Source organism: Bombyx mori, chromosome 16 (assembly GCF_030269925.1).
Source record: "Bombyx mori chromosome 16, ASM3026992v2".
NCBI lineage: Eukaryota > Metazoa > Arthropoda > Insecta > Lepidoptera > Bombycidae > Bombyx > Bombyx mori.
The window spans coordinates 1,272,200-1,288,504 of NC_085122.1; the positions used below are offsets into that span (position 1 = coordinate 1,272,200).

The window sequence follows — 16,305 nt, forward strand, 5'->3', positions numbered from 1 at the left end:
CTCGCTGTATGTTAAATTAGGGAACTCACTAACATTATCTCTACTTATATCTATTGATTGGAACTGCGCCCTACGACGATTTACATTATTCCTAATCACATAGTTACTTAGTTACATAAGTCACATAGTTACTTAAGCTGTTTTCCACATACATGTACTGATTAATTTTTTGAATAATTTCCTGAGCATCACTACGATTTGCAACAGGTGGGTGGAAAGCATTTATTAAGGCAGCAGCCACTTCAAAGTGTACCATTATATTTTTTGACGCTCAATTAAAAAAATGTTGGCGAAAAATCTTAAAATCTCGCTTAAATCTGCCATTAACAACTTCTACAACCCATCTACATATTGTAACTATTCGCGATTTATTTGCTTCGAGGGTTGAGAGTTGGGATTCACCCTGTTGCAAAGAAGATGGTATATATGTCCTATAGCCACATTCATTGAGTAAGGGCAAGGCATCCCGGAAGCCCCTGTCCAATATAAATGCATCTCCAGATTCAAAGTACTGTCTGAGAACAGATGCATTTGTAAATTCTTTATTAATTATTTCAGCATCTGAAATTGTCGATGGATAGGGGCCCCAAACATCAATTATGTATGTACAAACAAACAAAAATGGTTTAACTAGAGTTATGTCGGCGTAACCTACAAGACCTCCATAAACAACGCGATAACAACCGTCACATGAACCATCCCTTGTTTTAGGAAGCCATAAGATAACATCTAATGACACAAAGCCCCATTGTACATTAATAACACACCATTGTTTAGCTTAAGAGTATATTTATGCATTAGTTATAATAATAAAATCAGTCTTAAACCATCCTCCGTGTTGTTCACTTGCTTTTTAAAAAGCCTCTCGCCCCTGCCCGCTACCTAACTGGCGCAGTCGGTAACTCGTGAAAAATCGGTACGGTCCTGAAGAATCATTCTAAAGCATCGTCTCCGCATCCTCGAGCAAAGAACCTTCAGCGAGCAGCATACGGCAGCAGAAGCAGAGAGGTCCAGCAACACCGTCAAGAGCAACAACGGGAGACGAGACTCACCATCGCCTTTTATCGGCAATGCTCGTGTGGTAAGTGTAAATTCCACTTATTTCCCGAGAAAAACCTCCCTTTATCCCACATTTCAGACACCAATAGACCCTCTGGGTACTTGTCCTGTACAGTGGTGAACCTTCGATAGAATTCTTAACCGTAATTACAGTCACTTATTAAAATGGCAAGCGGCAGTAAGGCAGGCAACGAATCGTTAGTCGAAGAGAAGGTTGCAATCGAAATTGCATACCCTACTTTATCAATGCTATTACCTACGTATGATGGTAATAGAAAAACACTTAGTTTTTATATCGAAGGTGTAGAGAATGCACTTGATTTAATAGCAAACAAAACGGATCCTAGCATAGCATGCTTAATCCGAAACAAATTAACGGGTAAAGCCGTTGAAGCACTGTCGCAGAGCGGCGGCGCAAAAACATGGCCTGAAATTAAGGCTACTTTTATAAAAAGGTTCGGTGAATTCCGAACCGAAATACAGTTAGTCCAAGAGCTCATGACATCAACTAGGGATAACCGATCACTAGAAGCCTTCGGTGACAAAATTCGTCACCAAGCGAGCACCCTCATCCTGATTGACCCAAATAAACGTGAATATTACGAACAAATGGCTCTAATAGCCTTCTTGGAAAAATTAAATCCTATAACAGCGATCATTATAAAGCTGAAAAACATCGAAAACCTAGAGGAAGCTATAATAATAGCTAAACAGGAGGAATTTAAGCTCCGAGCAAAAAAATCGTTAAATAAAGAAATGATAAAACCCTCCACCTCTAACGTAATACCGCAAAGATTTAATCAAAATAAGAGGGAACTACTCAACAAAAATAAACCCTCTTATACAGAAAATCCCAAAAGAAAAATGGTTCACTACCAAAATGAGGCAATAACCGACGAGGAACTTGCCGACATCCTAGAATTAAATGAAGACTGCGATGACGAGGACACGCAGCAGGAAAATTTTCAAATAGATTCAGAAAACGAAAACATAAAGTAGTTTTCATGAACAATGTCAAAACTTACACAAAATTACCTTATATTTATATCAACGAATTAGGAGGCAGATTCCTGATAGATACAGGTGCCTCACAATCATTAATTAGCCCAAAATCGTTAAAAAAAGAGAATAATATTAATTACGAAATAAAAACGGAAACCCATTATATAAGAACAGCTCACGCGACCACTAAGCATAGTAAAGTAGCTTTTATTAATTTACCAGAAAGACTTTTTAATGAAAACATAAATGACAAATTTCTAATCTTCGATTTTGATCCAGACTTTGTAGGATTACTCGGTCTAGACCTATTAGTGCCCCTTAACTGCAAGATAGACATCAAACACATGATGCTTCGCACGGAAAACGCGAACATACCAATTAATGATGATATTAAATCACATACTAAAATAAACCTTAAGACAGAAAAATTAATTAACTTCTTATGCAACGAAAAAGAAGGTCAATACTTCTTAGCTGAAAAAGTGACTAAGAACGGATTGATTTTCCCGGCGGCTTTAGTCACCATAAGATACGGTAACGTCCTAACATCAGTAATCAACACAACAGACAATGAAATCATTATAAAAAGAAGTTGTCAATTAAATTTACAAAAAATATGTGGAAATACACAAAACAAAGGTCAACAATCGCAAACAACGTTCATTAATAATTTAAAAAATAACAGCCATATAGATTATCTACAAAGAAAGAATCTAGAAAGACTCAGAATAGACCACATGAACGATGAAGAAAAACGCGAAATTAAAAAACTCTGCTATAACTATCGTGACATCTTTCATTGTGAGGAAATACCGTTAACATTCACACACGAAATAAAACACAGTCTTAGGCTTACAGACACAAAACCTATATTCATTCGCAACTATAGACAGGCCCCTAAACAAAAAGAGGAGATCAAAAAACAAATAGACCTATTAAAATCTCAAAACATTATAAAAGAAAGCAACTCTCCTTGGTCATGTCCAGTACATTTAGTCCCAAAAAAACTAGATGCATCTGGCGAACAAAAATACCGCTTAGTCATAGATTACAGAAAACTTAACGATAAAACAATAGAAGATAAATACCCATTACCAAATATAGATGACATACTTGACAAACTTGGCCGAGCACAATATTTTACAACACAACATTAGACTTGGCCTCAGGATATCATCAGGTGGAAATGCATCCGGACGATACCGAGAAAACTGCATTCACTATAGACAGGGGGCATTTCGAGTTTTTAAGGATGCCCTTTGGATTAAAAAATGCACCCAGTACATTCCAGAGGTTAATGGATTCTGTACTACGAAACCTAGACAATGTACTCACCTACCTCGATGACGTCATAATTTATTCAACTTCCCTTCAGGAACATATAGAAAATTGTAGGCAAGTTTTCGAACGACTTCGCCTCAACAACTTAAAAATACAACTTAACAAGTCCGAATTCCTACAAAAACAAGTTAAATTCTTAGGTCACACTTTAACCGATAAAGGAATTAAGCCTAACGAGGATAAAATAGCGGCAGTAAAAAGATACCCCTTACCCAAAACACAAAAACAAATTAAATCATTCCTAGGATTGATAGGATACTATAGGAAATTCATTCAGGACTTTGCTAAGCTCACAAAACCTTTAACGAAATGCCTCAAGAAAAATAGTAAAATTGATATTTCATCCCAATATATAGAAGCATTCGAAAAATGCAAGGAAATGCTAATAAATGCTCCAATACTTCAATACCCTGATTTTGACCAACCCTTCATTCTAACTACAGACGCATCCGACGTAGCCATAGGCGCAGTACTGTCACAAGGAAAAATAGGCTCAGATAACCCCGTAGCCTATGCTTCACGTACACTTTCAGACACAGAGCAAAAATATTCAACCTTAGAAAAGGAACTTTTAAGTATAGTTTGGGCAACCAAATACTTTCGTCCTTATTTAAATGGTAGAAAATTTAAAATCTATACAGACCATAGACCACTCACATGGATCATGTCACTTAAAGATCCAAATTCAAAGTTAACACGCTGGCGCTTAAAACTAGCAGAGTACGACTATGAAGTCATATACAAAAAAGGCAAATTAAACACAAATGCAGACGCCTTATCTAGAGTCCAAATCTTGCATAACAATGAAATTATGGAAAACCCTAACACTAATGATCCTCAACCCAGCACTTCAACATTTGCCACAAATTGGGAAGAACAGCATGGAGCATGCCTTCACCACAAAACCTCATAGCAAATAACACCAACAAAAATACGCAATCCCAGTTAGAAATACACCAATCTCACGAAAGCCTTTCACAATCAGAAAATAATAAAATCCCTGAAACAAACGACACAATTGACAGACCACTTAAACAATTTTTTATCAGAAAAACACCTGGAGACACGTATAGAGTGGACGATAGGTCAAAAGGTAAAATAATAATCAAAGACGTATGGATACTAATCAACGATACTACGAACCAAATAATACAATTCCTAAAAGAACACACTATTCCAGACAGAATTTTTTACTGTTACTTTTATCACGAAGAATACTACCAGATGTTTTGCGATGTTTATAAATCTATTTTTGATCAACGTGGACCTAAACTTATTAGATGCACTAGTAGAGTCACACTCATCACCAACGTTAACGAGCAAACAGATCTAATAAGAAAACACCATGAAGGAAAAACCATACACAGAGGTATACAAGAAACATATAAGCAATTACATAGAAATTACCACTGGCCAAACATGCTAACTAGAATCCAGAAATTCATTAATAATTGCGACAACTGCCTTAAAAGTAAATACGAACGCAATCCCCTAAAACTACCACTTTCACTAACAGAAACACCTAATAAACCCATGGAACACATGTTTATGGACCTATACAGCAGCGGTGGCACCACCTTCCTAACAATCATTGATAACTTTACAAAATACGCTCAAGCCATACCCGTACCAACAACAAATAGTATACGTATAGCTGAAGCTTTAATCAGCATATTTGCAGTAATAGGCACGCCAGTCAAAATTACAACAGATTCAGACCCGAAGTTTGACAATGACGTCATAACTGAAATATGCGCTGTGCATAATATACATATTCATTTTACCACTCCCTACAACCCAAACTCAAACTCACCATTAGAAAGATTACACTCTACTTTAGCTGAGTTAATAAGAATACAACATATTACAGATAGAGATGAACCAATTAATCTAATGAAATATGCTATTATAGCATATAACAACACCATTCATTCGGTTACCGGTTTCACACCTTTCGAGCTACTATACGGTCACACCAGTAGTAGAAATCCTTTAGAACTATACTGTTCTAAAGGATTCTATTAACAATACGTCATAAAACACAAACAAATCATGGAAAACGTCCAAAAACTAGTTACCTCAAAACTAAACACAGACAAACAAAACGTAATTGAAAAGCTGAACAAAGACAAACAAACGGCACCTTTCAAAGTAGGCGATACAGTCTACAAACAAGTAGCCAAGACGGCTAGAAGTAATAAATTAGAACCCAAATACCTAGGCCCATACAAAATAGTACACATTCACCCAGAACAAATAGCAGAGAAGCAAAATATAACACCAGATAATTCACTCATAATCAAACAAACGAATTATCTGATTAATACAATAGAAAGTAAAATAGTTTATTTAGGATTAGAAACAATTAATTCCAAAAATATAAATAGACATAAGCGAGCGCTAATCGGTGGATTAGGAACAATCATTAAGTCAATCACAGGCAATCTGGATGAGAATGACGCTATTCAATTTGAAAATGAAATCAGAACTCTTAAAGCAACTACAAATAACTACGTTAACAATCAAAAACAATCACTAGATATAATGAAAGATTTCATGAAAGCCTATGAAAACGACCTAAAACACATAGTTACAAATCAACTGGAAATAGCTAGAAAAATAGACAGATACTCAACGCAACAAACAGAATTTGAAACAAAAATTCTTACATTTGAAATATTCTCCGACATTGAGCGGTCGCTTCAACAGCTTTACGATAGATTTTCCACTCTGGAAAATGCGATCACATTCTCTAACCTAGGTAAAATGCATCCGAGCATAATGGACCCCAACTATTTAATTGAACAACTAAATTACATACAAAACAATATCGATCTGTGCCTTGCCTTCGACCCTAACATGGAAAGCATTCATTTTTGGGAAAAAGCCATTACAGTAAAAGCATACGGAACAAACGAAACCTTAAATTTTATCCTAGAGGTACCACTGGTAACAAACAACCCTGCCAACCTTTTACACCTATATTCTATCCCGAATTACAACAACACTATCCTAATCCCTAAAAACCCCACCATAATCTTGGGAAATAATGAATTTGCACACCCACATGAAGCTTGCGTGGAAATCATGGACAATGACGTCATTTGTAAGCACCTCGAATGGCAAGACCTGCAACACTCATCGGACATCGGATCGGTTAATACAGCACCAAGAACCTCACAACTGTACGTACGCAACTGCAAGTTATGAAGAAAATATAATTCAACAAATTCACGAAAACAGTTGGATCATCATCCTTAAACAAGAAGAAGTTATCAAGTCAACCTGCAACAATGAAGTGCAGTACCAGCGTAGCAAAGGCATTTCCCTAATTACAATAGACAATAATTGTAAGGTACAAGTCGCTGGAAAAACCCTTCAAACACACTGAAAATTCATAAACATTGAAGAAATAATACCTTTACCCCGTGCACATGCTACACCCGAAGCAGCTCCAATAAACATCAAGTTACAAGACATTAAACTGGATAAACTTAAAGACGCCCTGCAACGCGCTGAAAAAATCCAGGAAAATACTGAAAATATCAGGACAATAATAACCAACAATCCAAGCTGGTCATCAGTGTCTCTGTACATAATCCTGAGCCTAGCAGCAGCCGGATACCTGGCGTACAAGTTTTGGTGGATACCAAGATCGCGGCGACTCTCAGTTTCGCAACCTGCACAACCTCCTGAAGATTTGCATCGCCAACCGTTGCAACCTTCGGTGCGCCTCTCACTTAAAGGGGGAGGAGTTATGTCGGCGTAACCTACAAGACCTCCATAAACAACGCGATAACAACCGTCACATGAACCATCCCTTGTTTTAGGAAGCCCTAAGATAACATCTAATGACACAAAGCCCCGTTGTACATTACTATCACACCATTGTTACGTGATAGCAACCGTCACATGAACCATCCCTTGTTTTAGGAAACCATAGAGATAACATTTAATGATACAAAGCTCCTCTGTACATTACTAACACACCATTGTTTAGCTTAAGAGTATATATAAGCATTAGTTATAATAATAAAATCAGTCTTAAACCATCCTCCGTGTTGTTCACTTGCTTTTTAAAAAGCCTCTCGCCCCTGCCCGCTACCTAACTCTAGGCTTTGATATTTATGCAAACTGTATGTCTTTTTTTGGTATTTATAATTTGAGCTTTTTTGTACATAAACATATGTGCCATCTACTATAGGTTTTATTTCATTATTATAATTACCAAACAATGCATTTGGAATAAGGAGATTCCTTTCAATTATTTGCTGCTTATTTATATGATTAAGTCCTAAGTGGTGGGGCACAAAATTATCATATAAGCACGCAATTTATTCTTTATTTTAGGGAAAGTATAGAAATCATTAGGGCTTAGGTCGGGGCTGTACGGCGGATGGTCTAATAATTCTATGTTTTCTTGCTCTAAAAACTCTTTTGTTCTGTGCGCGGTGTGAGAACTCGCATTGTCGTGATGGAGGATGATGCGGTGGTTGCAGTTCTCTTTACGGAGTTCAGAAACGACCTGTGGCAAACAAATGCTAGCATACCATTCTGCATTAACCGTTCTTTGTCCCTTAAGAGGAATAGTCGTAACATGGCCGGTTTTGGAGACAAACGTGGCCACCATTTTTTTTGCAACACTCCGTGAACGAACAATTTTAGTTGGCTTTAACTCATTTTCGAACACCCAAACTCGTGACTGGTTTTTTGTTTCGGGTTCGTACGCGTATATCCAGGATTCGTCACCTGATACAATGTTGTATACAGCATTTGAGGATCCTGCGTGGAATCTTTCGAGAGTTCAGACGCATCAAGTAACGCGAGCCGCTTTTTGCTCTTCACAGAGCGAATGCGGTATCCATCGGGAAAACAACTTTTTTACACCTAATTGTTCATGCAAGATTATTTGTATTTGACTCATGCCAATGTCTAAAGTTGCCTGAATTTCGCGGTATGTCACATGTCGATCTTCTTCAATCAGCTTACGCACAGCATCAACGTTTTCTTGGGTGACTGCAGTTTTTGGACGACCTTGACGGGGATCATCACTGAGCTTGACACGTCCACGTTGAAACTCAGCAAACCAGCGATAAATTGTGGTTTTGGATGGGGCTTCATCACCAAATGCAGAAATCATCCGGTCAACACACTGTTTTTGTGTTAAATCACTTCGAAAGTCATAATAAATCATCGCTCTTGAATTTTCTCGAGTCAATTCCATTTTCTCAATGACTAAACAAGTTTGACAAAACCTCGTGACAAGACCGAGAATCTTTTTTTAAATAAATAAATGGTATTCGATTTTTAAAACCAAGGAATTTTCAATTAAAAAGATTTTAATATGACAGGAACAGTGGAAATATTCCATTCCTGATACTTTTAGTGCAGCCTTCGTAAGCAGCTAATATGGTTGATCCTTTTATAAGATTCAGAAACTGAGGGGCTTCATTCAATATCTGTCTGAATTGCTCTTTATTGAAACCAACCCAATGGTAAAAAATATGGTCTTCCATAGACTCAATATTTTCAAAATCTAAAAAATTACAATCACTCTTTTAAAGAAAACATATCTTGAATTTGATTAGCACTAAATGTGTTGATAATATTATCACTAATGTCGCTGAGAAAGTTCCACGATGTGCATGTCAAATGAATATCACAAAGGCGATTATTTGCAGGTACATAATAGTTATACATTTTTAGTAACTGTTTTCGCATTGTAAGTGTTATTCGATTTCTTTCATGTCCCTGACACCCTTCCACAAAACACCTACTTTCAGTTTCAACAGCTCTATAATAATCTGGTAAGACAATAAGATTTCCAATAATAGGTGCACTTGGTGCAGAATAAGTTCCTTGTGTTGTTGGAAGTTCTTCTAAATGAGGAATGTCTTGACTATTTAGCTCATTGACAACCAATGATGCACCAGATGTTGAGGGGCCTGAATGGAAATGCCGGGATGCTTTATTTGCTTGTACCCAACAAGAGTGACAGATAACACTTGAAGCACCCACCTGAAAATAGTATACCTACATTAAAGGTTACCTTTACACAAGAGATGTATTATTAAACACTTTGAAAAAAAAACTGATCTAAAGATATCCTGATCTATATCCTGTTTAATTCACTTTAATGTTTTAGATTGTCAAATAACATTTTAATGCCCTTGTTATCAGAACTAAAACAATGGTATTATTAAATCATGATTAGGACTAATATACTAACTGTGCGTGGTAGGATCCATTCTCTTATAACTTCGTGTATTCTGCGTTCTTGCACTTCACCGGTCCTTAGTTGATGGCAACGAACTCTTCTCAGAAGAGAACGGCCACAGTGAATACACACTCGCCGGTGTCCTATTGAAGGTGCCCGCTGACTCTCTTCTGCTATACTTTTATCAAGAGACATAGCATTGGCATGTTTCCAGCAAGCTTGGCAGATAAAATCATTATCATTTACCTGAAGCAAACATGAATTATTTGACTATTAAGTCTATCACTAACATATAGTAATAAATAACTAAGTGGCCCATGTGGATAAACAGCCTTATTACATTCCCACTGCAGGGACACAGGCCTCTTCTCCGAGCGAGCGAATAGGTCGTAATTAACCATGCAGGTTCAGTCCGGATTGGGGATGTCACTCAATATCTTTGAATATGAATTTGTTGCACATCCAGGTACCTATCATTTCATAAAATACAACTACGTATTAACTATGCGATAACCCTATTCAATTGGATTACATTAAATAATTATTTAGTATAATAGTCGGCAAACTTCTTGAGCATTTGTCGACGTAGTGGGGGTAAGTTCGCGCATGGTACACTCACGTGCAAAAACGTTATTTACTCTGCGTCATAATGCTATTAAATTATGAAAATCAACATATTATGTATTTATTTATATATTTATTAGAACATCAACAAAAAATATAGGTTAATAATTGTAATAATTTAATCTTGGGGTAAAATAGATATTCCTTCTATTAAGTCAAAACTAGAGCTGTTGCCAGGTCTTGGTTCAGTTGAAGCGAAGCTGGTATTTGTATTTTTTTTTCGTTATCATAAACTTGACCATCATCATCATCACTGTTTTCATCACCCGAGTCGCTATCATCGTGATTAGTTGACATAGGGCTCATCGGTGTAGTTTACAACTCGGTCGATTCGATCTTCTTTTTTGTCTATAATTAATTATTTTTTGAAGATATTCGATTCGTAGTAATCGAATGTTACTTTTTTCAATTACCAGCTTCCGATTATTTTCTGTTCTTTTTTTCCATCTAAAGCCTAGCTCTTTCATAATACGTCGTAAGCTTCATTCCGAGCCATTAAAATTTATATCTTCTTTAAAATTTTCGAAGCTACAGTACAGAGTTTCACTGCTTGGTATGTAGTTATTATGATTACATCTTTTTATTACAGATTGAACGAAACTATCCATTCCGGTAACTTTCTTCTTTCCTGATCTTTTCTTACCCGGAGTCCGAAACACGGCGAGCAAGCCAGAGCCTTTAGCTTCCTTAATAATGCACCTAACAGTCCTCACTGATGGTTTTCTTACTTCCGAAGTCTGTTTTAATTTTTCCATATCATTCTTCCCCTGTTTTATAATGAAGCAATATACGTCGTACACAATTTTTCTCCCCTTTCTTTTGAATACTACACCGGTTTGTCGCGGCATAGTGTATGTTTATAAAAAATCAACAAACACTCAACAAATAGCAATGGCAACAAAGTCCATAAGTAATTATAACAAATAACTTAACGATTAATAACGATAGACTTTAATAATATAATAACTTTCCACTGTACGCAAGCGTACTTTTGGGAGCAAGCGGAATGAGGGCGCAGTGCGGGACGCAGGGTTCGACTGATCTACCAATAACGCGCTCGATACGATTTCCCCTGCCGTCGCGCCTCACCCTCACCACCAAAGTGATCTAAAATTCGGTTCTGCGCAGTCAAGGTCATTTGCTCAAGATGTTTGCCGGTTACTATACATAAATGTAACGTTAAAGAAATATCGGATACTAACCGTTTGAGGCGCGACCCATTCCTGTACAATTGAAAGAATCATTTCATCTTCCAATCTTCGCCTTCCTATTGTATTGCAGCGGTCCGTTGCTATTCCGCAATTAGTGCACAGGCTCATGATATCGTTAAATAATAACTACAGGTCCGGTTTTCCAACAAAGTTCAGCGGGGATGCAGGGTACGGGGTCCAATGTTCAAGCGGGGTTCAATCAAAAGGCAGTCTTTTATAATCATAAATCTCGATAAATAAGGAAAAACACAGTCACTTGCGCAGAAAAACGAAAAGCGAATGACAATATTATGACAATACATCGAATATATTAAGTGTATAATCTATGGTATAATCTATGGACAATACGAATTATAAACCTGCTTGGGACTTTTTGGCGGGAACGCGAGGAGTGAAGTTGTGTGATTTGTTTTATTTTGTCTAATTAGTGTTTCTTCAGGTTTAAATGTGTAATAACGGTGGTTTATTAACTGTTTAATATCTGTGAAAGTGCACAAATGTGGGAAAATGAAACAAAGCCGCTTGACGTAACTTCTCGGGATCCTCCAAAAAGTCCACTGAGAAAATCTTAGTAAATGACTACCATTTTACTGAGATTATACTTCATCCCGTATCATCTCATTTAATTTCATCCCAGTTGATTAATGTCTCAAATTAATCATTTTCATTTCACTCCATAATATCATTTTTCATAAAAATATGAATACAAATTAAAATAAGACATGACTTAAAGGTCTTAGTTACCAGGTCAAGAATTTAATGTTGTCAGTTGTAGATATTTTGAATTGCCGCCATTGTAAGTAGTTGTGTCACGATTCGATGGCCATACTCTATTTAAATTGATTATAATACCTATAAAAACAGTCATTTATCCTAAAACAAAGGAGTATCATTTATTTTTAACACTATCGATTTCCACTAAATCGATCCTATTTTAGTGATGCTCTAATTCTAACCCGCACGTTTGTGGAGCTATTTAAGTATATTGAAATAAGTGTTGCAGAGGTTTATAAAGATTGTTTAAAACAAAAAATAGAATTCTACTTATTTTCTATACTTGGCCATTGCCAATGAAGCTAAGATTTTGTAGGGGAATGATACCCCGCCCCGCTTAGCTTACTATGCAGTTATTGTGCATACAGTAATGAGCAGCATACGAGTCAGTCAGTGGTCAACGTGCAGCGATCCACCGCGGTCGCTGACGCGTATAAACATGTAATCATACTTAATGTTTTATCGACCACTCCGTCGAGGTTTCCGGAGGAGAACGCAACAAACAACCAACGCACACGCCTCCTCCTCCGTCTTCACCCAATAAAACTGATTTGCCCGACGTGATTTTCGCCCGACGTAATCGTGAAGCATATTTTTGGTGACGATGTATCCGGTTCAGCACGTGGGTGGCGTACCCTAAGCCCCGATGTGATTCGCCCGATGTGATCGTGAAGCATATTTTTGGTGACGATGTATCCGGCCCAGCACGTGGGTGGCGCACCGTAAGCCCCGACGTGATTGTGAAGCATATTTTTTGGTGACGATGTATCCGGCTCAGCACGTGGTGGCGCACTCATTGCGCAACCGCTTGTGGCACCTTTACCACGAAACGAAGAACTTCAACTACCGCAATTTCCCACATTCTCGCAGTTAAAAAACATGTGTGCAGTTCACACGTGGTAGAAGTGAAACCTTCCAAAATTAAAATACAATTATCCTAAACGTCTTAAGTATATGTAAAATTTTGTCATTAGTAAATAATTGTAAGGTAGCGCCCTCTGTGAATTGATATTTTAATTTCACGTATAATCCTAAATTAAAATTCACTACAAAAGCTTTCACACGTTAGTATTAAAAAATCTCACAGATGGCGCTGTATTAAATAGTATGTATATTTCTGTCTCATTCTTTGCTGGCTTCATCCTACACATTTTTGTATTTGTGTCTCTTATTGTTGTCTCTCCTGTCGTTTTTTCCGTTGCATCCGGTTTGAAATCACAACGATTCTAAAGAAGTTTTCACTTCAAAAACAAGTCATCGAAGTCGTCCCACAGCAAGCCAGCACTGCAGCCTCAACAATTGCAATAGATTAACCAAGCAAAATAGACGAATTTTTTGGTACATATCCCATTCGTGTAACGCTTAGGCCCAAAATGGGGTATCTCTTTTGAGCTCTCGTTTCTTAAAAAATTACGAATTTCTATATAAACTTTTAACTCTCATCTTATTTAAATTCATCCAGTATTCAATTCCGAAAACATTAACTTCGTTCCGCATCAATTCACTTTCTTCACGTTACAAAGCTTAGAATAGTGGAGGGGAGCTCATTCCATAGCCGGATGGTACGTGGCAAAAAAGTCCTCTGGAAACGCACTGTGGATGACCGTAGTGGCTCCAGGTAGTATGGATGAACTCTACTCCGGTGGCGGGAGGTGCGATGGTAAAAACGAGATGCCGGCTGGCCGATACTTCGGCTGGTCGTAGGACCGTCGAGGCGATTCGCCCAGTCCTTGTGGACTGAGGAATCATGACATAGGACGCCTCACTTTCCGGCTCACGCAGGTGCTCACTGGGCACGGTTGCTTCGGTGAGTTCCTGCACCGGATCGGAGCCGAGCCGACGGCAGAGTGCCACCATTGCGTTTGCGACTTGGACACGGCAGAGCACACGCTCGTTGCCTGCCCCGCATGGGAGGGGTGGCGCCGTGTCCTTGTCGCAAAAATAGGAAACGACTTGTCGTTGCCGAGTGTTGTGGCATCGATGCTCGGCGACGACGAGTCGTGGAAGGCGATGCTTGACTTCTGCGAGTGCACCATCTCGCAGAAGGAGGCGGCGGGGCGCGTGAGAGACGCGCAAGCCCGCCGCCGTCGAGCGGGGGCCAGGGAGGCGGATCTCGCCCAAGCCCCCCTGGCCCTCTAAGTGTTTCGGGTCCCCTTTACATGTCGGTCTGGGGACTGGCAAAGGGGGCCTAAGAAGAGGACGTGCAAGCTGCTGCAAGGGTGATGGAAGGCCGGCTATCCTCGACCCACGCTAGTTTTGACCCAGCGGGGTATTCCGTAGGATAACCCATTCTAACCGGCGCCATCTAGGCGGGCTCCGGATAGCCTGCCGACCGAGAGGGCTGGTGGTCGTGGCGCCGACGACCACCGGTCCGGCGTCCCGAGGGGGAGGGTGATGGGAGAGATGTGCTCCGCACTAAACGCTTCACTTTCCCCCCTTTGCCTTTTCATGGGTTCTGTCTCATGCGAGGTTCGGACGCGGGTTGTTGAGCGACAGGAGGTTTTAGTCAGTTCGACTCCGACATGCCCCGCCCTTCATCCCCAGGGGAGGGCGGAAGTCCGGCGATTTCCTCCTGACCAAAAAAAAAAAAAAGGAAGCCCTATCAAGAGCAGTGCGTCGCAGAATCTACAACAGGATTGGAAATGCGACCCACTGAGAAGAACCGGCGAGAAACTCAGTGGGCTGTGTCTGAGGGCTAATTTACTCGGCGAACCCTTCGTCGCAAGCGACGGACTCGACGTGAACGGTGCCTGGTGCTTGTGATATCTAAAAGCACTGATAGTTACGATAATAGTGCGTGTTTTGGAGTTCATAGACAACATTATTGTGAATAAAGTCCTTCTTGATTAAGAAGATTGTTTTCATTTGTAATGAATAACGCCTGTCCTACCATTTAAATCGGAGTATGTAACTGCTTCACAGCAAATATATACAGGATGTGCGAATACGCGCCGGCTTATACTTTACCTTATCACTAGTAAAAAAAAATTATCTTTAGATTTTTCATTGAAATTACATTCCGGGTCAGTGGTAAAGTCTCATTTATTCGAAGGTACATGTAAAATGTCTACTTGAACATGATTTATAGATTTTTATTTCCATACAAGACCTACCAGATCAGTACCTACTTGCACAGCTAGAGCCTAGATAGTTACGACTTAAAGAGCTATGTAGCTAAAAGTTGCTAAAGCAACATCGATTATCTCGTACTACCATAGTATCCCATCCGTATTGTATCCAGATATGCCGTGGTATTACTACGGATTAGTAGGATACTGCATCATAACAGAAGCATTATTTTGTAGTTTATCAACTAATATTTGAACCTTAAAGGCTTATTGCATTTGGCTCAATTTAGTCGACTGAATTCAGAAGCAAATTTAGAAGCTTCTGATTACACTGTTCTAAATTCAGTTACTGAATCAATTGTCAGCTTAAACGCGACAAAGTAAGACGTGTCGTGTACATAAGAGGATAGCCCCAGTATTGTCTAGACAACAACAAATTTTTTGTTTTTTTTTGTTTTTGTTTTTTGTTTCACTTTATCAAAATAAAAATAAATAAAAACAAGAATCTCTATGAAGAAATATTTATTGCTGTGCGGAATGTTAGCAAATATGAACATTATGAGTGATTTAGAACCAGCAGACTTCAAAAAATATCTATAAATGGATTCGATCTCGTTTGACCTAATATTAAACCTTGTTTTTGGTGTTTGTGACACCGTTTATTCAAAAGCAGGATACTATCCTACGATAGCCTATTATATATCTATTATATAACTATTACATATTACTTATTACATACATTACATTAACTTATTACACATCTAATCCTACGATAGTATAAGTCCAAAAGAAAGATTGGTTGTAACATTAAGATTTCTTGCAAATTCGTTTCAAGGTTTAAAATTTAGTTCTTCAATATCCCAACCCCTGGTGACAAAGACTATCCCTGAAACATGTCGGGCTATTTATAAATGTCTAGCACATTAATACTTTTTATTCGGAAGCAAAAAACAAAATAAAACGTCCGCACTGAGAGCTATGGGACGACTGAATGAAAGCATTCAGTAAC

The 16,305-nt window shown here is 38.4% G+C and overlaps 1 long non-coding RNA gene and 1 other non-coding gene across 2 annotated transcripts; one reads left to right on the forward strand and one right to left on the reverse strand.

The window, feature by feature from the left end:
- Window positions 1-8,962: 8,962 nt before the first annotated feature.
- On the forward strand, window positions 8,963-9,060 carry Mir2787 (microRNA mir-2787). The gene has a single exon (NR_107371.1). It is a non-coding gene; the product is annotated as a microRNA mir-2787 (primary transcript).
- Window positions 9,061-9,521: 461 nt separating this feature from the next.
- Window positions 9,522-11,719, reverse strand: LOC105842046 (uncharacterized). The gene is made up of 2 exons (XR_009975144.1): window positions 11,446-11,719; window positions 9,522-9,865 (listed from the first exon to the last, which is right to left on the reverse strand). It is a non-coding gene; the product is annotated as an uncharacterized LOC105842046 (long non-coding RNA).
- Window positions 11,720-16,305: the final 4,586 nt, after the last annotated feature.